Below are 25,441 nucleotides of genomic sequence, written 5' to 3'. Positions count from 1 at the left end.
CCGGACCTAACGTTTTACAATTCTCGAAAACCGTTTCTATCTCTTTGAGATAATGACTCGCAAAACCGAATTCGATCTCCAGAACGTGCTCTGAAGAATCGAAGCTAAAGATAAATTCTTTCTGAATGCTAAAGAAGTTGCCACTGCTCTAACCTCGTGAGCTTTAACTCTCAGAACGGAAAGATTGTCGTTCTCGACTGCGAGTAGCTTCCCTGATAAGCTCTCTAATAAGAACGATATAGCATTCTTAGAAAGAGGACGAGAGGGATTTTGAACCGAGGTCCAGAGCTTAGAAGATTTGTCCTCTAATACCCTTAGTGGCAAACAGATACTGCTTAATAAGCCCTGACTGGACATAAGAGCCTTTCTTCCTCCTCATGTCCAACCAAATCAGATAAGTTCCTTACCACAAAACTCCTCGGCCAAGGATTAGAAGGATTCTCATTTTTGGCTAGAAAGGTCAAAGATACCGAAAATACAGCATTGCCTTGAGAGAAACCGACTCTTTTGTCTATAGCGTGCAATTCGCTGACACGCTTAGCAGAAGCTAGTGCAATAAGAAAGAGTGCCTTCTTAGTCAAGTTCCTGAGTGAAGCCGACTTATCAAAGGCTCAAACGGTGGCACCATGAGGAACTTAAGCACCACATCTAAGTTCCAAGCCACTGTATCTTGCGGGAGCTTAGTGGTTTCGAAAGACCTAATGAGGTTCCGACAGATCTGAATTGGAGGAAATATCCAAACCTCGATGTCGAAAAACCGAAGAGAGCATGGCTCTATATCCTCTGATCGTTCGAAGGAGCCAGTTTCTTAGAGTTCCTAAGAAATAGCATGAAAATCTGCTATTTCTGTTAAAGATGGTCGCAGAAAGTAGGGAGACTTTAGCACTTCTACACCACTCTCTGAAGATTCCTCCACTTCCGTTGATAGAGTTTGTTAGAAGACTCTCTCCTACAACGAGCGATAGCTTCTGCAGCTCTTCTTGAAAATCCTTTCGCTCTGACAAGATTCCGGACAGTCTGAACCCTGTCAGAGCTAGAGCGGACAATTTTGGTGGAACAATCTTGAAGTGAGGTTGTTTGAGAAAGCCACTTCTCTGGAGGAAGAAGTCTGGGAAGTCTACTAACAACTGGAGAAGGTGGTCCGGAACCACTCCTTCCTGGGCCAAAAGGGAGCGATTAACGTTAGCGTTACATTGCTGTGCGACATGAACTTGTTCAGCACCTCTCTTTATTAGACCGAACGGAGGGAATGCATAAGCTTCCAGACCCGACCATCCAACAGCATTGCGTCCACCGACACAAAGCTAGAGGATCTGGGACTGGAGAACCAAAGAGAGGAAGACGGTTGTTCCTTGATGTCGCGAACAGGTCTATTGACGGTCGTCCCCAAGGCGCCAAAGGTTTCTGACAAATCTTGTTGTCCAAAGTCCACTCCAGAGGTAACACTTTGCTGTGGACGACTTAACTCGTCCGCCAGGACGTTCATCTTTCCCGGAACAAATCTCGGGACTAGCTGAACCTTCGCTTCGTTTGACCACGGAGGAAATCCTTGGCTACTTCGTACAGAGAGAAAGACTGAGTCCTGTTTCCGCACGTACGAGAGAGCCGTGAGTTGTCGGAATGCACTGCCACTACTCGCTCGACCTTTACTAAGCTCCGAAACTGTCCTGAGCCCCAAGAAAATTGCTAACAGTTCCTTTACATTTATGTGAACTTCTTCTCCTTCTCCGACCAAGCTCCTGAAGTCCGTTGATTTCCCAGTAGGGCTCCCCAAACCTGTGTCCGATGCGTCGGAAAAGAACTGTAGGTTCGGGAGGATATGGGTCGTAAATCTAACCCTTCTTCCAACCTTGTCTCGAGAGAGCCACCACCTTAGGTCCTCTTTTATTTGATCTGTGACAGGAAAGGTAATCGAGTCTGGTTGTGTCTTCCTGCACCAAGAGGCTCTCAGGAAAAAAGAAAAAAACTGCAGAGGTCTCATGTGCAGTCTTCCCCAACGTCACAAATTTCTCCACTGACGTCAATTTGCCCAGGAGCCTCATCCACTGATTGGCAGAACTTACCGTTTTGTCCAAGAACTCCTGAACTGTCTCAGACAGCCTTGAACCTCTTCGGGACAGAAAAGCCCGAAAAAACTTGAGCATTCAGAATCATCCCCAAATAAGGATGCTCTGAAGATGGAACCAACTGGGTACTTCTGTTTGTTGACCAAGAATTCCTAACTTCTGGCAAGATCCAGAGTTTGTTGTTCCAAGGTCCTTCATGCACCGACTCTCTGATTCCGACCGGAGAAGCCAATCGTCCAGATAGAGGGAGAGGTTCTTACTCCAATAATTGTGTAGCCAGCTTCCTATCGGGGATTAGAACCCTGGTGAAACTTGAGGATTGCGGTTCGCTAGTCCGAAGCAAAGCGCCCGAAACTGAAAACACCATTGCCTTCGAACATGAACCTCAGGTACTTCCGAGATTCGCGATGTATCGGAATGTGAAAATAAGCATGTCTTGCATGTCCAGAGAGACCATCCAATCCCCCTGTCTGATGGACTCCAGAACCGACCGAGTGGTCTCCATATGAAAATTTTGTTTTCTGGACATGCAAGTTCAGGGCGCTCACATCCAAAACTGGCCTCCAGCCCCCTGATGACTTGGGAACTACAAAAGGCGATTGTAAAAGCCTGGAGGAAAATCCCCTTCTATCTGTTCTATCGCTTCTTTGAGAACAAGCGCTTCCACTTCTGCGGCTAGCGCCAGAAATTTGTCTGAGCCCAGGAGAGTATGCCTGGAATGGAATTGGCACAGGTAGAGAGCGAGGGAGGTGAAACGAGAGGAATACGATAGCCGAACTTGAGTACTTGCACTACCCAGGCTTCTGCTCCTCTGTTTTTCCCATTCCTCCCAAAACAGAGCCAGCCCTGGCTCCCACTGGTGCATGAAGAACCGAGCTTTCATTTGGAAGGTTTTGTTTAACCTTGGCCGAGGCCTTAGACTGGGATCGCAAATTCGATTTCGGCCGAAAGAAGCGCTTGGGTTTTCTCCCTCTCGAAAAGGCGCTTGGGCCAGAGGAGAACCGAAGGAACAGTCTCCAACAGGAGCTTTAGGTCTCTTAGTAGACTGTGCCAGTAAATCCGAAGTAGATTTCTATCTAGCGCAGACGAAATTGACAACACTACTCGTCTGGAAAGAGGTTATCTTTCACAAAAGGAGCAAACAAGAGAGCCGACTTCTGTTGGGACGTAACCCTTTTAGAAGCAAAGGAGCACCAAAGTTGCCTTTTCTTAAGGTACCAAAGGCGATGAGCGAAGCTAACTCATCACATCCATCCCTAATGGATTTGTCCGCACAGGACAGAAAACACCAATCCAATCCTCCGCTAACTCCCGAGAAAGAGAAGGACAGTCTTCGATCTTGGCCGCTAAAGCGCCAATAGTCCAATCAAGGAAGCTAAAGACTTCCAAAAGTTTAAATTGATTCTTTACAACGTGGTCCAACTCAGGCGCTGTAAAGAAAACTTTCGCTGCGGCGAAAAGCAGATCTTCTAGATGAGTCGATTAAACTGGTAGAAGTCTCCCTGGGAGGAGGCAGAAACTCCCCGAGAGAGCTTCCCCTCGTTACATAAAACCTATACCTCTTACGAAGCAACTTAGAGGGAGGTAAGCAAAAAGAGCCTTCCCTAAGTCTCTTTTCATAGACATCCATTTCTCCGTCTCTTTCAACGAATGTCTAACCGCTTTATATAGAACAAGTTTTGGGAGGAGAGGGTCTGAGTTTTCCTCTCATCAAAAAAGTCGAAGTTGGGGAGCGCGGGGCCGCTTTCTCAAATAATCTGGATAAGATACCGAAGAAATCTAAGGAGACGTGAATAACACGAGAGGTGATGTGAATCCTCCTCCTCTACTTCTTCTTCATTCTCCGATACCGCCGAAGAAGTAGACGGAACTACAACCGGATCTGAAGGTTTCGAACCACCCTTGGACTCATTCATCCAGTTGGTTAACATCTCTAACTGCTTGCGCAAAGGCGCCAGGAGACGAATCAAAACAGTTAACGTAGGCTTGGAAGAGCTAAATGTTCAGCAGGAGGCGGAAAAACTACTTGCGCCTCGCTCGGAGCCGCCGAAATTCGAGGCGAAACAGGCGCATCAGGCGTAACAGACGAAAAAGCGCCTAAAGAAACACCCTTAGAATGCTAGCTACAGCGCTAAAACCACAATCTCTACTAGTAGATGGAGCCGAAAAAGGCAACAGATTGAGGCGACGAAACAAGCCGTCAACGGCCGAGGCGCAACCCTACTCTCAGGCTCCTTATACCGCTTGACTTGGAGGAGGCGAGAATCGGCGCCTGAACGCCTCTTTAAGGACGCGAAACGGGCGAATCTCGCCAAGAGCGCCGCGCGACCGGAGACGAATCGCTTGAATCATTCGAAAGGCGTCTGACCGCCAACACCTTTCCAACGCTTAACCGAGCCCTGTTAGGCGCACCAGGCTCAACAGAGAGGCGCCTGTCTGTGGGCAAATCCCGATCGACTACCTTGGACTTCCGGTATCTTCTCCCCGGTGCGGGGGAGCTGGACAGTGACCTTTGTCTAGGAGACGTGTCAGGACAGACAGACGCACCCCTCAACTACACTCTTACCTGAAGCCGCTTTCTCCAAAAACGTCTTAACTGAATTACCAAGTTGCAAAACCGTATTCGCTAGTACCGAAATCTGATCTAACCTCGATTCCAGACTGGCAATGGTGTCGGAAGAAACTACACGGGAAGCCGGAGAAGCGGGATTAGTAGGAGGAATAGGAGGTGTAGTTTAAAGGAGCATAACAATTTGAGGAGAAAACAGAAGGAACAGAAGCATCGCAAGACGAAGCGGAGCTAAGTCTACTTTCCCTAAGCGCTGCCTTTTCTAATTTTCTGTCTTTAGCTAATTTCTCCGAGTATGAACTAAAAAACTTCCATTGAGAATCAGTCCAATCACTACAACTCGTTACATGTTCAATCTGCTGAACAAACCTGTCCCCTACACTTAACACATTTAGTGTGAGAATCAATATTCTAACTTGGATAATCTAGTTTTACATCCTGAGATGCAAAACCTAACTCCCGACGGACTAGAATCCGACATGGCAACGCCTAAATAAAAAAGCAAAATAACAACAACGCCAAAAAAAGAGTACTTCACCAATTCCGAAGATCAATTCCACAGAAAAAAAAGCGAAGCAAAAGTCATCCAACCGCACCGACCACCGATGTTCACTGGACGCCGGCAGGAAAAGAATTGGATTCACCTGGGCAGTTGTACCTGGTTCTCCCGCGAGTGGAGGGAGATGACGTCATCACCACCAGTGTTGGCGACGCCGACGCGCTAAATTTGAATTTTAGTATCCTGCCGCTCGTGGAAATCACGGCTCTATAATTGTTCGGTAAGACACTACAATAAAAAGTAGTTTTAAGAAGGATTCCCTCAATTTGTGTGTATATAGCAATTTTGTATTTTTTTTTGTAAATATTTTCATAATTATTTTTTATTTCTTTGAGAGAGAGAGAGAGAGAGGATGAGAGCCAGAGATGAAGGAGAGAGAGACGAGAGGAAGAGAGAGAGAGAATAAACATTTTCTGATATAACAGTAAAAATGATATTGTTATGATACAATAAAGTTTGTTCATACTTACCTGGCAGATATATATATAGCTGTATTCTCCGAAGTCCGACAGAATTTCAAAACTTACAACACACGCAGTGGTTGGCCAGGTGGTTAGTACCCATTCCCACCACTGGGAGACGGGTATCAGGAACCATTCCCATTTTCTATTCAGATTTTCTAATGCCAATGTCCCCTGAGAGGAGGTGGGTGGGTACTTGATTATATATATCTGCCAGGTAAGTATGAACAAACTTTATTGTATCATAATATCATTTTGTTCATGAAACTTACCTGTCAGATATATATATAGCTGAAATCCCACCATTGGGAGGTGGGAAGGACAGAATAGAATTATTTAGGAAACAAATTGCATGCAAATGATTGACATATTGGTTACTTACCTGTTAGCATAGCTGACTTCGTGATTACTGTCACACAAGTCTACTTCTGCTTTACTAGTCTCCAGCAAGGTAGTGACCTGTATAGCTGGTGAGTTCTAGATGATCTGTCAACGGGGGCGTGACCACAATGTGACTAGACCATATTGACCATACTATGAGGGCAAAGAAGCAAAAACCACCACCTGACCTAGCCTATCAAAAGTTAACCCCACCTAACTTTTAGGCTAAAGAAAGGGAAGTCCCCCTCAGGCAGCCGACCCCACAACCATAAACCAATACAACAATATCAAAAGCTCACCTAACCATTTTCTATAGGAAAGGATGAGTATTACTTCCTGCCCCCAAGATTGTATCTGCAGAAATGTATGGTCATAGCGAGCAGCAGTCCTCATATGTCGTCTTCACATCCCGCAGGTAGTGTGAAGCGAACACAGAGTTGCTTTGCCAAAAGGTGGCACTCAGGATGTCACTGAGTGCCATGTTCTTTTGAAATGCCACAGAGGTCGCAACCGCTCTCACCTCGTGAGCATTAACTTTCAAAAGTCCAAGATCACCATCTCGACAGGACGAATGAGCCTCCTTGATGGTGCTCCTCAAAGAGACGCCAGAGCGTTCTTTGACATAGGTAAGTCTGGTCTCTTGACGGAACACCACAGATTGTCCGACGGACCACTCGAAAAAAAACACTGTTTAGTTCTTTCTAAATTCAAAAGCTTGAAGAGCCCTGACAGGGCACAGGACTCTCTCTGGTTCTTGTCCAATGATTTCTGCTAAACCTTTGATGTCGAAGCTCTTGGGCCAAGGGTTGGACGGATTTTCATTCTTTCGCTAAGAATGAAGGGCTTAAGGGTATCGGCGGCCTGTAATTTTGGCGAAATTGGCTCAAATTCGTGAAAATGAGTTATTGTCATATTTCCATACATCTGGGTCCCCGGTCCATTGCCAAACCCGTAAGATCAATATCGATACGAAGCTTTCTAAATGGTTTAAAGGCCTCCAATTTAAAGGCCACGTCCAAGTAGAAAATTAAAGGTCTGGTTAAGGGTGGTTTTACTATTTCATTTTCCATTTATTCTTTAAGTATTGAATTTCTTTTCATTGCATTTTGTTTCGTATGCCGTACATAGTTTTCCTGATAAAGATGGCAACTCTTCTCATGACTGAATAACGCGAGCCACTTGTCTCGAGAGAGAATTCTTGTATTTTTTTTTATGCAATCGTGTATTTGTTATTTTCAATCAACTGCAACACTTCCTCAGACTTTAGACATCAATTGTAGTTATATAAACTACTAACATGCCAAAAAAGAAGTTTAGTAAACGAAGGGAAGCAAACTCTCATAATATCAAAACTTATCTTGAAACTAAAAGCATAGAGAGCTAATGTAGCTTCCGACATGTCGCCACCTGCCATGTGTGCTGAAGAGATGCCAAATACTTCTATTACGAAGCTCCGAGGGAAATCTATTATACCTTTGCACAAATATATCAAGATGATGATGATGATGGTACCGACGACTTTGTTTTGAAGTTATCTGATGATGAGGAATGGGACGAGGAAGAGAATGAGCATTTTCAAGATGTAATTGCTGTCCCTAATGTAGCGGGTGATGTCAGTGTTTTATCAGGGGCCAACCTAAGGAGTTTTTTTTATTGAGAAGTTATATGACTGAAAAAGAAGACGTTCTGAATGTAAGCAATGATGGAGAAATAGTTTCATTATCCTTGAGAGCTCTAAAAGACGCTTTTAGTTCGACGTAGTTGCGGGCAGTGGGACAGCAATATAACACTTGAAATTGATAAAAACAGTTTTGATGTTGACTGAAACTAACTTGTAAGTGTGAGGTGCAATCTGAAATTGTGAAAACAGAACATATCGTGAAACAACAGCTTCATTTATATATCAAAACATATTGCTGCAATGGAACATAATCGGCTATTGCACCAAGTTCATTGCTGCCTATTATGAGAAAAATAAAAGACAGGAGAAAACCTGAAAGGCCTTCAAATGAAAGAGAAGACCAGGAAACGAAGGTCTGCTATGCATTCAAGAAAGCAAAGAAGCAAAGAACATCAAAAGGAAGGATATGAAGGAGGGGCTCATTAGAATTCTAAAAACTTGGCAGCACAAGAGTAGAGTGGCGTTCTACGATAACCCCCCCCATAATATAAACTATTTTCTATAAGTTATAAATGTTTTTTTTTTAGAGGGAATAATATCTCTTATAAAAAAGAAGGAAACAGACGCCTTGTAGGCTTTTCCAAGAACTTTTATTCTTCTAAAAGCAAAATAATTGGTTAGCAAACTTTAACTGCGTTTTTCTCAAAACATACATTTTCTACATTCAAATTCTAAAAACTCCCCTTATTTATAAAATGGGATTTTCTTAATAATCTAAAAAGCAATTGGAATAAAGATAGTGAGAGAACACATCGGCAAATTTATTTTTCTTTTTTTTTCTCAAAAAACAAAAAATTTTTTTACCAATATTTAATACATAAATTTTCGTATGTTTTTTTATTGAATTTTTTAAAATATTCTTTTAAATAGCACACATCACATATTGGATTTGCTGAGTTTGCCGTTTTATTTGATAGGTATTAAACTTTCTGCTATTACTTTTTTCTTTAAATGGAATGATAAATAAGGAAGGAGATACACTTTAAAAAACAAATAAAAAATGCTATGTTTTAAAGAAAATATTTGTTAAAAAAAGTTTTTATCTAATTCACCTGAAATTTTGTGTGCATCTTTAGGTCAAACTAGGGGAGGTAACCCACCTGTGCAAGTTTGAACACCGTCACTCAAAATTTTAACCCCCGACCCCGCCGATACCCTTAAGAACATACTGCATTATGTCCTCTAAAGCCTACATGTTTACTTATGGCTTGAACCTCACTAACCCTCTTTGCTGTAGCCAGAGCGGTTAGGAAAATAGCCTTCCTTGTCACGTCCTTTAAAGAAGCAGCATGTAAAGTTTCGAAAGGACTCGACATCAGGAACTTTAGAACTACATCTAAGTTCCATGACGGAATCTTAAGTTGCGGCACTTTCGAAGTTTCAAAAGACCTCAAAAGATCGTGAAGGTCTTTGTTGTTAGACAGATCTAAACCTCTGTCGAAAGACCGTCGACACATGCTCTTGTAACCTCTAATCGTGGGAACCGCGAGCTTGTCGACATTCCTCAGATGGAGGAGGAAAATCGGCAATCTGATTCACAGAGGTCATGGAGGAAGGAAATACCTTTCTTCCTACACCATCTCCTGAAGACAGCCCACTTTGATTGGTAAACTGCACAAGAGGAAGCTCTTCGATAGTCTTAACGCAGCCAGACTCAGAGCGGAGAGGTTTCTGTGGTACCTCTCGAATGAAGTGGGGCTGTCTGAGTAGATCTACTCTCTCTGGCAGGGTCCTTGGAAAGTCCACTAGAAAGGACATGACCTCTGTGAACCAGTTGCTTGAAGGCCAAAACGGGCAATTATCGTCATCCTCGCTCCCTCCGACACCGCAAACTTCTTGATCACCTCTCCCAGGAGTTTGAACGGGGGAAAGGCGTAGACGTCCATCCCCGTCCAATCCCATAGGATGGCGTCTATTGCTACTGCACCCGGGTTGAGAACAGGGGAGCAGTAAAGAGGAAGTCTCTTTGTCTTCGATGTTGCGAAGAGATCTACTAAGGGACGTCCCCATAGTCTCCACAACTCTTGACACACTTCTAGATGAAGAGTCCATTCAGTCGCCAGTAGCTGCTGCCGACGGCTGAGAAGATCCGCACGGACGTTCTGAACTCCCGAAACGAACCTCGTCAGGATCGTCACGTTCCAGTGCTTTCGCCCAAAGCAGGATCTCTCGCTATCTCGAACAGGGACCGAGAGTGTGTTCCTCCCTGCTTCTTGATATACGCAAGAGCCATGGTATTGTCCGAGTTGATCTGGATAACTCGGCCAATAACTCGTCCTTCAAAGAACTGGAGAGCCAACCGAATTGCTTCCAATTCTTTGAGGTTTATGTGCCAGGACATCTGTTGGCATCTCTCCAGATGCCTGACACTTCTTCCTTTCCCAGTGTTGCTCCCCAACCTGCAGTGGACGCGTCTGAGAACAACACTAGGTCGGGGCTCAGAAGGCTGAGAGACAATCCTTCTGCTAGTTTTACAGGATCGTGCCACCACAACAGACGATCCTTAACCGATCGAGAGATGCTCAGAGTCGCATCTAGGTCTTCCTTGTTTTTCCAGTTCTCCAGTTTCCTTCCCCAAGAAGGCTGACACTTTTCCTAAGCAATTCTGCTGACGTTCCAGGAATGGAAAGGCTCAAAAAGCCGCTGAATCCATCTGAATCCCCAGATACACGATGGACTGCGTAGGGATCAGATGGGACTTTTCGAAGTTCACTAGCAGGCCGAGGGCCTTCGTCAGCTGCAATGTCGTATAAAGGTCCTCCAGACACCTTGGCTCTGACGATGATCGAATGAGCCAATCGTCTAGGTAGAGCGACACTCTTATCCTTGAGAGGTGAAGCCACTTTGCCACATTCCTCATGAGAAGCGTGAACACCATCGGTGCAGTACTTAGCCCGAAGCAGAGAGCACTGAATTGGAAGACCTGTCCCTTTAATACAAACCTCAGGTACTTCCTTGACTGAGGATGGATCGGGACGTGGAAGTAGGCATCCTGGAGGTCTAAAGACACCATCCAGTCGCCTGGTCTTAATGCCCCTAAAACAGACTGAGACGTTTCCATCTTGAACTTCTCCTTTTTTATAAAAAGGTTCAGCCTGCTGACGTCCAGGACAGGTCTCCATCCCCCAGACTGCTTCGGAACCAGGGACAACCTGTTGTAGAAGCCTGGGGAATCTAATGTTAGAACTTGTTCGACGGCTCTCTTCTCTATCATTTGCTCAAGCAAATCGAGCAGGATCTGTTGCTTCGAAGGCTGGTAGGAAGGTGACAGATCTATGGGTTTCAAGCTTAACGGAGGTGTTGCGAGAAAAGGGATCTTGTATCCTCTCTCAATGATCTCAAGGGACTAGCTGTCTGCCCCTCTTACTTTCCATGCCTCCGCAAATAATAAGAGTCTCGCTCTGACCGGTGCCTGAAGGGCCGACACGTCACTTCTTCCCCCTGGGTTTAGAAGGGGTTTTGCCTCTAGAGAAGCCTCTTCCTTGAGGAGACGCTCTCGAGGAAGCTTCGCCACGAAAGGGCTTCATCTTCTTGGAAGTCTGCGCGAGCGGAGTTGAAGAGAGGGCAGCAGGACGTCTAGAAGACTGAGCCAACAGATCCTGAGTCGCCTTTTCCTGAAGGCTAACCGCAATATCTTTCACCATCGACTGCGGGAAGAGATGGTTAGAGAGGAGCGAACAACAACTCTGCCCTATGTGCAGGAGATACCGATTTTGCCGCAAAATTGCAGTACAATGCAATTTTCTTCAATAGACCTGTAGAAAAGTGAGAAGCCAGCTCACCAGAGCCATCCCTGACTGCCTTATCCATGCAGGCTAGGACGCTGGATAGTTCCTCGAAAGAAAGAGAGTCAGGGCTTCGAGACTGCAGGTCGAGGGCTCCCAAACACCAATACAGGAAGTTAAAAACCTCCATCGTCCTGAACAGGCCTTTCAGATGGTGATCTAGCTCCGACAGCGTCCAGGAAACCTTAGCCGAGGAAAGGAGAGACCTCCTCTGAGCATCAACCAGGCTGGCAAAATCGCCCTGGGAGGAGGAAGGAACTCTCAAACCCGCTTCCTCTCCCGTCTCATACCAGATGCCCGCTCTTCCATTCAACCTCGCTGGAGGAAGGGCAAAGGAAGTCTTGCCTTGTGCCTTTCTGGACTCCATCCAGTCATGAATCCTCTTGAATGCTCTCTTCGTAGAGAGCGAAGTGGCCATCTTGACGAAGCCTGGCGCCTTCCTCGTCTTCGACGAAGCCAGCTGCGAAGGAGGAGAGCGAGGGGCTGAGGGCTGAAACTTGTCGGCAAAAAAGTCTTTCAAAAGGCGGGTCAACACCTTGTAATCCGAAGATGATGACGAAACAGGCTCTTCTTCATCCGCAGGCTGCGAATCACCCGAAGACTCTCCCTCATCCACAGGAGCAGCAGAAGGGTCCTTAACAGATCGCCAAGTAATAACAGCAGGCTCTGAAGCTTTATGAAGCTCCGGTAAAGGTGCGTCCTGCATAGCGTCCTGATGAGCATCTTGATGCGTAGAGCGTCGAGCGTCCTTGCACGCGTCCTGAAGAGCAGAGCGACGAACGTCAAGAAAAACGTCCTGACGAGCTTCCTGACGTGACGCGGAAGACACAGAAGCGTCAACACGAGCAACCAGAGAGGCTTCTTGGCGAGCCGCACGCCGCTCATGAAGCGTGCGGGCGTCATAAGAAGGCGTACGGCGATCGTCGTCAACACGAGCCTTACGGACCTTCTCCTCGCAAGTGTCCCTTGCCTCCTGTCAAAGACGACAGCCGCCTGTGCAACATCTTGCGTCTTTGTAGGAGGGAGACGCACGAGAAGGAGAAAGCGAAGGCAAAGGAGACTGCCTGGTTCTCTTGACAGGCAGCCTCGAATCCTTCCTGCGACGACGAGGTTCTGCCTCTCTCTTGGCGAAAAACGAGGCCAACTGTTGCTGCATAGCTAGAAGAATCTCCTTAGATGGAGAAGGTTCACGTTCAGAAGGGCTGATCCTGTGAGAAGACGAGGGGCGAGGGGACGCCTTCTTCCTTCTCACAGGAACCATCTTAGAGCGACTGGGGCGCTCGAAAGCGTCCTCTTCTGATGACGTCCTAGTCCTCTCCTGCGGGGAAACGTCCTCGAAGCATTCAGGAGACGACTGGAACGCAGGTCGAGAAGAAGGACGTGAAGCGTCCTCTTCTCTAAAACCTCTCTTGAGAGGGCGAGAGTCCTTCCAAGAGCTCCAACCCCGGCGCGGGGAGGACACCTTGGAGGACGAGAAACAATCCTTAAGGATTCGTGCTTTTGCACCATTCCTGGCAGCCTGGGAAGCGTCAACAGATTCTGCCGAAGGGACGCCAGATCGGTGGGGAGTCCCCGTAACCCTCCTTCGCCTTTCGACTTGCCCACTCCCTGATTCCTGGGAGTCCGACAGAGGTCTAGACCTAGAGGCGTTATAGGGCCGATCTGACGCCCCCTCCACAACACTAGGGGCACTAACACCATCACCACACTTCACAACACTGGATTGGAGCGCGAGCACTTTCCCTTCTGCAGACACAACCTCAGTGCCCGAAGGCAACACCACAGGGTTAGGTACACCAAAGTCTACAGGAGGGTTAGAAGGAGACAAAATACTACCCTGACTTCTGTTAACTGAAGCACTTCTGGAGGAAGACCTCCTGATTCTATCACGCTATAATTTGCGAATATAAGAATCATAAGTCTTCCATTCAAGATCAGTCAAATTCTCACACTCCTTACATCTATCATTCAACAAACAAACATGCCCCCTACACCTCGTGCATACTGAGTGAGGGTCTACCGAAGCTTTCGGTAGCCTCACCTTACACTCTTGCACACGACACACCCTGAAACTAGCAGAACTAGATCCAGACATCTTAATCCAAAGAACAGTCAAAGCCAAAATCAAAATCAAACCACGATAGCATATGCCAAGCCACAAATCCAAATCAATAAATCAAAAGTCAATCAGGATACTCAAGTAGCAATGAAGTTTCAAAATCCTAAGATGGAGGTACTGAAAACAGGTGTTGACAGTACCGGCGACAGAGAAAATCTGAATAGAAAATGGGAATGGTTCCCGATACCCGCCTCCCAGCGGTGGGAATGGGTACTAACCACCTGGCCAACCACTAAGTGTGTCGTAAGTTTTGAAATTCTGTCGGACTTCGGAGAATACAGCTATATATATATGTATCTGACAGGTAAGTTTCATGAACAAAAATTATTTTTTGGAATTAGAAACATTCTTTTAAGTCCTGTATTATGACGTCACGACATCTTGACTTTCGTACCTATTGTAGAAGAATTGCTATATATACTCAACTTTCTTGCAGAACAGTTTACCAGTTATTCATGCAGATTGTTATCAGCTATTCATGTAATTGTTATAATCATAATGCGCATATACGTATATCTTTATTATTTACTTTTTGGATATATGAAGATGTTTAACGGCCAGATTACCGCCGTAGTGTGACGTAATCGCTTTCGGTCCCTGGGCCTCTGTTTTCGCACCATAGGAAATTAATGGGGCCGAATTTGCAATGACCAGAAAGTCATTAAAAGAGGAAGTTAGCATTGAGTAGCATATGTTTTGATTGATAAAAATACAAATTTATACAATAGCTAGCTTGTAAAAAATACATACTTGACTACAAAAACTTGATTGATAACCAAGCAGCATACCTACTATGGGTTTCAGAGACAGTGCAAGCTACGTTTTTCGCAGTATTTCTGTAACGAACACTCGTACCAGAACGAGATTTTGCTATAGTGCATTAAACCCAGTGCCGTATTTTGTAATAGGTATCATGAATCACAATCGTAAAGAGTAATGACACTTGTCCTTATACAAGAGACAAAAACTCCATTATCCAGAAATGAATACGAACACACATAAAAAGATCCACCACCCTCGCCACTCCACCGCCACCCCTGTCCTTCTTCCTTCCTTCGCCTCTCTCTCTCTCTCTCTCTCTCTCTCTCTCTCTCTCTCTCTCTCTCTCTCTCTCTCTCTCTCTCTGTTGTCAATTGGTATGTGTTCACCCTCCAAACTGGGTATAAGACTTACACAAAATGTGGAAATTGGTGAAATTAGCCTATGTATTGAAAGTATATGTACATAAATATTAAGGCATTTTATCATTATTGCATTACTATGACAACTAGAATTCATGGAAACAGTTTATAATAATGCATCGACGTATGTGTGGAAGCTCCACTAATGTGGCATTGATGATTTTACATTCTTAGCATGCAAACATTAAAGGTTACATTTATTTCTGGCATACAGTTATTAAAAAAAAAAAAATAAAAATACTAATATAGACTTAAATCAATGAAAAAAAAAAAAATTATAATCCACTTATCCGTCGTCTGTTCCGCTATGGCTTTCGGCAGCCAGATGTACGACAAGGTTAGAAACATTGGATTGTATCTACTTTAGAAATATCTGTAATTTTTCGGGGTAATTTGGTTGCCAAAAAGGGGTACCTAATAGACATAAATTAAATAAACATGATATTGTTATGATACAATAAAAGTTTCATACATACTTACCTGGCAGATATATACATAGCTATCGACTCCGTCGTCCCCGACAGAAATTCGAATTTCGCGGCACACGCTACAGGTAGGTCAGGTGATCTACTGGCCTAGACCCGCTGGGTGGCAGGACTAGGAACCCATTCCCGTTTTCTAATCAGATTCTCTCTTCCACCTGTCTCCTGCGGGGAGGCTGGGTGGGTCTTCAATCGTATATATCTGCCAGGTAAGTATGTATGAAACTTATTGTATCATAACAATATCATTTTCATACATTCAACTTACCTGTCAGATATATACATAGCTGATTGACACCCTTTGGTGGAGGGCAAGAGACAGTTAACTCCTGACTAGACAGGTAAACAACATGTGTTGTAGGTATTTATAGACCTTGGTTCCTCTGTGTTTCTAGACGAAGGGTCGACTTCCTAGCTATTGCATAGGAGTCTGCTTCGTCTCAAGAGCCTTAGCAAGATAGTGATCTGTGGCCAAGAGTTCTTGTGGGTCTACCGATGGGGTCTTATCCACTTACTCGGTCGAGCCTAATTGGCATTTGTCAATGGGTGCTAATCCGCTTATATGACAACATGCCTATGCCTATTGGCATAACTAAGGAGCGCAACACCGATCCGATCACCTGTTCCTAACATGAGGGTTCGCGCTAAAATTGAAAAAGAGTTATCCCCCAAACTCCTTTCAAACCAAATCAAAAAAAAATCACTAAGTTAAAATAAATTCAACTCATTATTAAAGGATCAGTGTCGGCTCCTTATCCCAGCAACGTATCCGCTGATACGTATAAACCAAGAGAGAAGGATCTCTCGTAGGTTAACTTGAAGTCCTTCGTGTAATGAGCAGTCAACACATAGTTGCATCTCTATATGTTAAAGCTAATATGTCTTACCTGACATATTGTTACGAAAAGAACAAGAATTTGCAAAAGCTCGCACTTCATGAGCTTTTAAATTCTCAGCTGTTTTGAAGGTATCATCAAGTCACTTATGAAGTGCTTTAGAGATCACCATTGTTTCAAAGAAGACTAGGACTTTCTTTGAACTGGATCTCATCTGGATGAAGCCTAGCGTCTGGCTTGCGCCTGGCTGGCGCCTCGCGCCTGCTGGCGCGAGGAGTATCCTGTTTGGAATACGTCCTGGCGCCTGACAGTCGTAACACTCCTCGAATACTCCTGCCGTCTAGGAAGGCGCATCTCGCTCCAAATACTCCTGGCGCCTGTTAGGAGTATTAAGCTCAGAATACTCCTGCCGCTTGGTAGGCACATCGCGCTTCGAATACTCCTGGCGCCTGGTAGGAGAAAAAAGTCTAGAATACTCCTGGCGCCTGGGAGGAGTATCGAGGTCATAGTAATCAAGGCGCCTGCAGGAGTATCTCTTCCCAAACATACTCCTGACCTATGGAAGGCGCATCTAGTTCCGAATACTCCTGTGGCTTGGTAGGAGTATCGCTCATGGAATGCGCCTTTCGAATGGCAAGTATATTGCGCTTAGCGGGCGCTATACTCCTATCAGGAGTTCTCTCTTCTCCAGTTGGCTCTTGTTGCTTGGATGAAGATCTGGGCCTAGAACGTCTACGTAAAGTCAGGCTCCTCTTTGCGCCTGGCTCCTAGTTGGCGCCAGACGCTTGGCAGGAGTTACTTCCTTTCCCACGTTCTCGCCTGCCTAACGCATCGCTCCCCCCAGAGATGGCCGCTTGTGCGACAACTCCCCTGTAGGGTTCGTCGCGCCCGACAGGAGATCGGTATTTGGGATCTCTTAATCGAAGCCTTGTCATCCTTTTTATGAGTAGGCTCTTTAGAAAGTACTCCTACCAAAGACGCTAATTGCTCCTGCACATTCATCAAAATTTAGTCAGCTACATCCAGTAGACGATAGGAAATCTAAAAGTCCGAGAGACAAGTCTTCCTCCGAGGAGGATCCTTATTGAATACTTCCGTTGCTAACGAGTTCTCCTCCTAAATGTTGATGAGTTTTCTCGTTGCAGAAGCTTCCCTATCCTTGCCCGAAGGAAGGGAAGGAGCCTGGAAGCTTAAAGAGATTCTGAGCTGAAATTGGTAGACTCCTGATTTCTAGCTCTTGAATGTATCTCTCTGACCCTTTTGGGAAGTAGTTTGAGCCCTCATCGCGTTCCAAAGACTCTGTCAGTAAACGTTTAAACCTTGTCTTCTTCTGTAGATGACAATGTCAATACATTACCCGGACAACGAAACCTCTATCTGAAAGCGTTGATCCAGGAATAAAAGGCTTTAGTTCTTTGCCAAACATACTATGCTGGCCAGAACCCATTGCCGAGTCTTCATAGAATTTGATTCCAGATTCTAAAGCCCAAAATTTCACTTGTCCTTTTGATCGTTTAGGACCAAGAGAAACATTTGATTAGGAGCAGTTCCATCTTGTCGGAACACGGAATCTGAGGCCCAAATTAGGATCCCATTCTAAGTATAAGATCTCTTACTCTTATCGTATAGAGGTATTGTATAAGATCCAGAAGATCTTAATTCTCTACTATCTCTAATATTCTTTGTCGAGACAGAGTATATCTTTTTTACTGTGTTCATTGATAGCATAAAATACCAAGGTGATTCTTCCCTCTGAAAGGGAAGAAAACCATTATGTGGTTCACAGAGGTATCGGAAGAGGACAGTTTCCCCTTTCCATCTAGCACGATCTGCAGCAATTCTATGTCTTTAACATATTTAAAGGAATTATCAAGCTTCCCTTGAAAAATCCTCTCATTCATATTTACTTCTGGTCAGTCTGCACGCATACAGACTCAGAGTGGATAGGTTTTTCAGGTCCAATATTTATAATAGATTCCGATAAAATCTCTACTCTCTTAGAAAAACCTTCCGACACTACTGAAAGAAGAACGTGACCTCTGTGAATCCACCTTTTTATTGCCAAAATGATGCATTCATCTTCTTCCTTTGACGCCCATTTATTTTAATATCTGTTAAGAATATATATAACTAGGGGAAAAAAGACTAAAGTTTATTCCCCTATTTAAATTAAAGATGGCGTATCTTGCTACCTCTCTTGTTTCGAGGAAAAGGAAGCAATCTATAAGAAGCTCGTTCATCTTCTGCCTTGCGAAGAGATCTGTGAATACTTTCCGCAGGGTCTGACAACTCTTTCCAATAAATGTTAAACATACGTTAACAGTTATTATCGTCGATCAAAAAGGTTCTCACGGACGTGCAAAATCCCGCATCGAACCTGGTAAGGATCGTTACGTTCCGTGTCTGTTTCCAAATAGGTTAAATCGTGCTCTGCCGAATTAAAATCATTTATAATACCGTCACATTGTGGTAAACAGCATTCATCTAGAAAACTCTTGTAAGGATAGCAGGAAACGCTGTAATTACCACGGTGTGTGCATAAGCTTAACCGTACCAGTTATCTTAAGGTGAATTTCCTACTACATTCTTTCCTCGCCGAGGCAGAGAGATATCCTTAGCAAAACGAATACGATGTTATTCATGTTTGCCTAAAAAAATCCCCTCAATTCGTGGTTAAGTCCCTGATTGTAGGGGGAATATACGGTGAAGCATTCGATCCCTTAGGAGAGAGAGATGTAACCAACCGTTCACGACCGAGAACCGGATGGTACTGGATTGGTTCACAATTACAGCCGTCTCGTTCACTGCCTGGCTGCATTCATTCTGAGTTGCCAGTTACTCCCTTCAATGAATGGATATAATAAAATTATTCTCGAGTCTAAGAAAGCTCTCAATAATGCAAATTTAAGCCAAACAACCTTTGTTAAATACCGAAGCTGAGTAGGTATTGTCGTAACAAACCTTTTAAGCGAAGTCCTTACTAGGAAAATCCTGTAAGGATATAGATAATTCCGTAGCGAACCAGAAAGGCAACTATGAGTTATGCCTATATGACTTGTCATTCAGTAGTCGTATACAGCAAGCCTTCTACGACACTCTTTCCTTTCCGACATGCAGAGAAAGAATGGAAATCTTACTCTCTTCGTTCATTTCGTCAATAATCCCGAATGAGTATTAGTCGAAAGAGATCGCAAATGACAACCGAGGATCGAAGAGAATCTCTCCAGCTTTTATTATCTTGGAGATAAGTCCGTATTTTACGCCTTTCTTATCTGGAAGAGCCTCTATCAATGAATGAGAGCTCGTACGAATCTTGTCAACTTCCAAACGATTGCCCCTCTTTCTGTAAATGGTTGGTTGCATTATTTTTTAGGAGGATGATTTTAATATCCTCTTACTAATACTGAACTAATTCTCACAATTCTGCTCTATCTTCCATTCCTCAAGTTGGGAGAAGATTGAGCAACCGGAGGAGAGCGCTTCCTTTCGAAAGGTGAAGGGCTTTTAGCAGTACCGACTCTAACCTGACAAGGGCTACGGCAGCCTGTGCTACATCTTGAGTCCCTGCCTGGAAAAAGCCGAACTTGCTCTTGCCTTTATTGCATTAAGACGATCCTGACAAGGGCGACGGCCGCCTGTGCGACAACTCCCGTCCCTATCAGGAGAAGCCTCGAATGTCTTTCACCTTTCGCCTGGAGGACTCTTGGGCGGTTTGTCCAGGAGGCTCTTTCTTTGTAGGAGAAAAGTGCCTGGCACTAAGCAGGAGTATCTTGCCTAGAATACTCCTGGCGCCTGGGAGGAGTATCGCGATCGAATACTCCTCGTCACTCGGGAATACTCCTGGCGCTGGCAGGAGTATCGCGCTCCGAATACTCCTGGCGCCTGGGAGGAGTATCGTGCTCGGGAATTAACTCCTGGCGCCTTGGCAGAAGTAATCGCTTTCCTAGGAGTATCGTGATCGGAATACTCCTGGCGCCTGGTAGGAGTATCACGTTCCGAATACTCCTGGCGCCTGGGAGGAGTATCGTGCTCGTCGGAATACTCCTGGTGCCTGGCAGGAGTATCGCGTTCCGAATACTCCTGGCGCCTGGAGGAGTATCGTGATCGGAACACTCCTGGCACTAGCAGGAGTATCGCGTTCCGATCACGATACTCCTGGCGCCTAGGAGGAGTATCGTGATCAGAATACTCCTGGATCCTAGCAGACGTATCGCGCTTGGAAAGTTTTCTTGTTGGAAAGTTCCGAGCATCTGAAAGGCGATCCTCGCCTGGAAAGTTCTGTACGTCTGGAAGGTTATTTGAATCTGGAATCTTCCGCCTTCTGGAAGGTTCTGTGTGCGGAAGGTTCCGATCTCTTGTACATTTGTTCTTGCTTAGAATTCGACAATACTTCCATTTTCGACATAGCCCTCCCTTTCTTCTGAATGAGAAGGACTTCCATTTCTGATGAAGATCCTGGTTCATAGTGCTTCAGGCGCTTTGCGCCTATATTCAGGCCCTTCAGGTGCTTTGCGCCTCGTTTCAGGCGCTTTGCGCCTTGTTTCAGACGCTTTAGGCGCATTGAGCCTCGTTACCGGAGCTTCATGCCAAGGAGCTAGAAGCTTAAAAGTTATATATATATGTGTAATCACTAAACGAGATCCATATAATTCATTCGATCAACAAATATTCTTTAATATCTAATTCGTTCTTCTCAGAATAGATATATTTTCATATACATGTACCGATGAGGAATTTATTGAAATAACTATTTCAAACCCCCATGGGATAGAGCCCCCCCCCGTCCAACTGTACGGGGGGACGAACCCGGATAGGGCAATGCCTCTAACGCAACTGTTATCGAATGATGTCTTCCTTTCTCCGTCTCTTCTGAGGTTTCCGATAGCCAACGAGATTATCTTGCATCTTCATTTAATCTACGCCGTTGAATGTTTCTTCTCCTTATTCGTCAAGACGATAATAATAAGGGGAACACATTGAATTAGGATGCCTTTCCAATGGCTATCCCTGGCAGTCTGGGACATCCTACAGAACCTGCCGAGGGGACGCCTGATCGGTGGGGATTCTCTGTAACCTCCGTAAGGCTTTCGACATTCCTTCTCCTCTGGGCCTGTGAGCTTGGAAGAGGTCTAGGCCTGGGAGCGAGACAAGAGCCGATCAGACGCACCCTCTATTGCAATGGGGAACACTATAATCACTTCTTACCTTATAATAGCTCGTATCTTGAGCTACATTCCTTTATCTTCAAATTGCAAATGAATTTGTAGTTTCTGTGAAGTAAGAAGGTGATGAGGAAACTACACTACTAGTACTGTTAATATTCTAACTGCTCGTCAGAACGAGAGCTATTAAAGCTTCTAAAAAAAAAAAAACATATCTAGTTCTATGTTTTTCTGACTTCCTCAAATAGGAAGTTACCTTATTTTCCTCAATCAAATTCTAACATTTATTACACTTTATCAATGAATAAATATTTATATTTCCCTTTCTTGCAAACTATGTAATTGTCTACCGAAAACTTCGGTAGTTACACATCCTCTATTCTTCGAAAACTTCGAAGTTAATTCATAAAAGTTATTAAAAAGTTATTAAAAGCGTATGCCGAACCACCGATCCAGTACTTCCCTGTAAAAGTTGGCCCAGAAGATCGATGGCGATGAAACACGAAAATCAAATCAGGAGGGAAAGTAAACATATGTTTACATTCCCAGCGACAGAGAGAATCTGATTAGAAAACGGGAATGGTTCCTAGTCCTGCCACCCAGCGGTACAGGCCAGTAGATCACCTGACCTACCTGTAGCGTGTGCCGCGAAATTCGAATTTCTGTCGGGGACGACGGAGTCGATAGCTATGTATATATCTGACAGGTAAGTTGAATGTATGAAAATTTTGAAATAACAAAGTAAAGTTGAACTAAATAATGAGGAAAGTAAACAATTAAGGGAATAAAACTTTGCAGCGTCGTCGTCTGCTGCTGCCTTGAAAACATATTTTACGAAGAGCCTCACATGCTTATTTAAGTTCGTATGGGGCTTTCATATATCACATTATGTTGATGAAACTTCAATCAATTTTTGAATGGTATGCTTAGAACTGTAATTGTATTCTTGTTTCACCAATTAAATATCGAATGAATAAGATCTGACCAGCGTGATGATGGTGGATCGTCCATGATTGTTTACCCTAATTGTTTGAAAATATTCGTTTGTAACCTCATTTGGGTAGTTCGAATTGTTTGAAATGATTCGCTCAGCCAGTGATCCGAAGTATACTTATAAAGTATTTGCATGAGAGTTGGTTGTGGGGCCCACTGGGGCACATCAACTTCCCCACGAGTAGACCCCTTACGGGGCGAATGGACCTGCTACCAACGGGGATTTCTGTTTGAAACTGCTACCTTTCTCATTTTATTCTACCTTTGTTTTTCTGTATCTGTAATGCCATATAGCCTACAATAAGAATTACCACGTTATCACCTTCTCCCCATGGTCTACCCCACTCAAAATCCAGCTTTCCCTACGGTTCCCTACTTTCTAGCTACTAGGTGTCCCCTGCCTTGTAGGATGATACGAATGCGAGAATCAGCTCTAGCCCACCCAGAACCCCGCTAACCCTAGGGATCCCCTACCTTATGGGATGAAACTCAAAAGTAGTAAATTACAGGTTAGGAATCAGTCAATTCATAAAAAAATACGGGCAAATTCTTAATATCTAAGCAACCAATATGCTATGGGAAAAGTAATTTTCCCAGGATATACCAGACACAGAGTAATGACCTACTTCGATCTACCGAAACAACAGATATCTAGGGCCTAGGTAGTATCCTAAATTGGCTACCTACTAGGCTAAATAGCTAGTAGGCTAAGCCTACTTGGAAACGATTGCTTTTAATGCTAATAGGGATTAGCCTGGCTTAATCTGGTCAACAACGGTCGACAATTTTAAGACTGTACCGTCTTATAGCATCGTCGCCTAAGGTACGGTCCAACCTTTGTCCTAGTGGCTACTATAGGTAGGTAGCTAGGCTACGTACCTACCTAGATACAACCAAATACCCACATGAAACAATGGCACGGAAACAACCGTTGTCTCAAACTTACCCAGACAAATAAACAATCGTCTATTCGGGCAACTATGCCTTACAAGAACCACTTACCCGACCTAAAACAAAGTACGACGAAGTCCTAAATATTAATATTGAGAATTCTCTTTATAAAGTTTACGTAGACCTTTGATGTTACAATCACATGGGGCAGAGATTAAAATTCAATTTTTTTTCCTTTTACAAGGTTTGTCTCCCTGATAAAATCAAACATGCTACACTTACGTGGATTGATTATTCACATGAAAAATAAGGTTACAATAATATCTTTTAGTTAGTAATAATTAAATGCTTACGTCCAGAATTCTCACTACCGATCGTAGCAGTTTGTTGTTGAATGGTGCAAGTGGGAACGACTACGAGCCTAAGCCAAATATACGAATAACAACGGGAGTATGAGGTGCAAATTTTAATAAATACTAAAAATTCGTGTTGCTTTAAAATTTTAAAGTTAATTTAGTGACTTTTGTAGTAGATTGCTCTTGATTGGTTTAAGTTTGGACGACTACGAGCCTAAGATAAATGTGAGATTTCGGTAAAAAAATTTAAATATGGAAAAATCGTTTTAAACTACGTTCTGATTTTAAATATACCGTGTTGATTTACATCTGATAGATATAAATTATCTTAATAAAGTAATTCACAGCAACTGGGAAAGCTGAGAATAAGACAGGTATCTCGCGGGCTTATGACGTCACGAATCTCGATTGGCGGACTGGTAAAATTTGGACGGGAGACGAACAGAGCTTTCATTGTGTAGGAGGCAAGGAGGCTAGAATTCAACCGCCTTGGTAGGAGGCTGGACATGTTTACGTTAAATGTAGCTTATATTAACACGGAACTTTGTCAACGAGTATGGTTTAGTGTTGATTGATTGGGCAGTCGCCGCTTACTTAGTCTGGCTCAAGATATTTCCTTTACAACGGCACCTCAGTTAATCGTCTGATATTTTTTTCTTTCATGTCATTCGTTAGTTTTATGTAGTACATCCCTCAACAGGGATGATTCCCTCTCTGGAGGGCCCTTGTACGTTTTCTATATAAATTGCTTCTTATATTTCATAATTGTCTTTTAGTGTTTTCTCATCAGTATCGTAGCTCAGGCAGAATAGGAGGGTCTTGAAATCATTTAAAGTTGCTTTCTTCTTGTATGATCTTCACTCCAGGTTGTATTTTGTTATATAGTCTTGGTGAGCAATGTTCAAATGCTCTCTCACCTGACTTACAACTTGCTCTAGGTTCAAATGGCCTGTATGCTTTTTTTGCACATCTGATCACAATATTAATTTCAGGTCTAAAGAAACTTAAGCATTTTTTTAAAGATATGTTGGTTTTGTATTCTATTCTTGCTTTTACTGGGAGCCAATGTAGCTCGATTGGTGCCGGGGTTATTCAGTTACGGTAACGTAATCCTTTTATTCATCTGGCTCCTCGAAAGTATTAAGTTACAAATTGCCGTTTTCAAAGTATCTTCGTTTAAATAATTTCTTATAACCGCAATGTTTCTAATACGATAGTTACAGGTTTTTACAATATGCAATATATGATTTTTCATCGATATTTTATTATCTATAGATAATTCAAAGTTCCTCACTGCCGCTACAATGTTTGTGGATGACGAGCCAATAGTTATCTTTTTGAAGTATTCATATTTCATACACTCACTCAGTTTTGTCTTCATTAAGTTTTAGTTTCTTTGCCGACATCCACTTTTTTATATCTTTCATTATTGCATCAATTTTACTAATAGCATCTTCTACCGTTTCGAGAGGAAAATAGAACAGAGTGTCATCAGCATACAGTTTATAACTAACCTTGTGCTTGTTTAGGATTCTAGATAATTCAATTGTATAAATGCCAAATAGCAGTGGACCCAGAACGATACCTTGGGGCACTCCTCTAGTTATGTTTTTTTTTTTTTTTTCACGTTTGATATAACCACTGTAGCCTTCCTGTTTTCTAAGTAGCTTTTGTCCCATTTGAGTACATCATCTTCAATGGCTACTGCTCTCAGGTCTTCAAGCAGCTGATTATGGTCTACTGTGTCAAATGCTGCGCTCAGGTCGAGCATAAGAGGATACCACATTTTCCACTTGCCATAATTTTTATCATTAATTTGTAACTACGCACACTGTAGTTTCTGTTGAGTGGTTTTTTATGTAAGCTGACTGATCGTCGGGTATAATGACGAGTTGTTTCAAGTGTTTCCTCGTTTGTTC

At 43.7% G+C, this 25,441-nt stretch overlaps 1 protein-coding gene across 2 annotated transcripts in view; it reads right to left on the bottom strand.

Moving 5' to 3' along the window:
• Positions 1-23,668, bottom strand: part of LOC135203006 (uncharacterized) — a 158,574-nt gene extending 134,906 nt beyond the window's left edge. The window contains exon 1 of one of the 2 annotated variants that reach the window (XM_064232562.1): positions 23,520-23,668. The gene's annotated coding sequence lies outside the window, so the exon portion shown is untranslated. The remainder of the gene's footprint in view (positions 1-23,519) is intronic. The other variant, XM_064232563.1, reaches the window with a different exon arrangement.
• Positions 23,669-25,441: the final 1,773 nt, after the last annotated feature.

This window comes from Macrobrachium nipponense, chromosome 33 (genome assembly GCF_015104395.2).
Source record: "Macrobrachium nipponense isolate FS-2020 chromosome 33, ASM1510439v2, whole genome shotgun sequence".
NCBI classification, from domain to species: domain Eukaryota; kingdom Metazoa; phylum Arthropoda; class Malacostraca; order Decapoda; family Palaemonidae; genus Macrobrachium; species Macrobrachium nipponense.
Note: the sequence above shows the minus strand (reverse complement) of the source record. Positions and strands in the feature narration are given on the sequence as shown.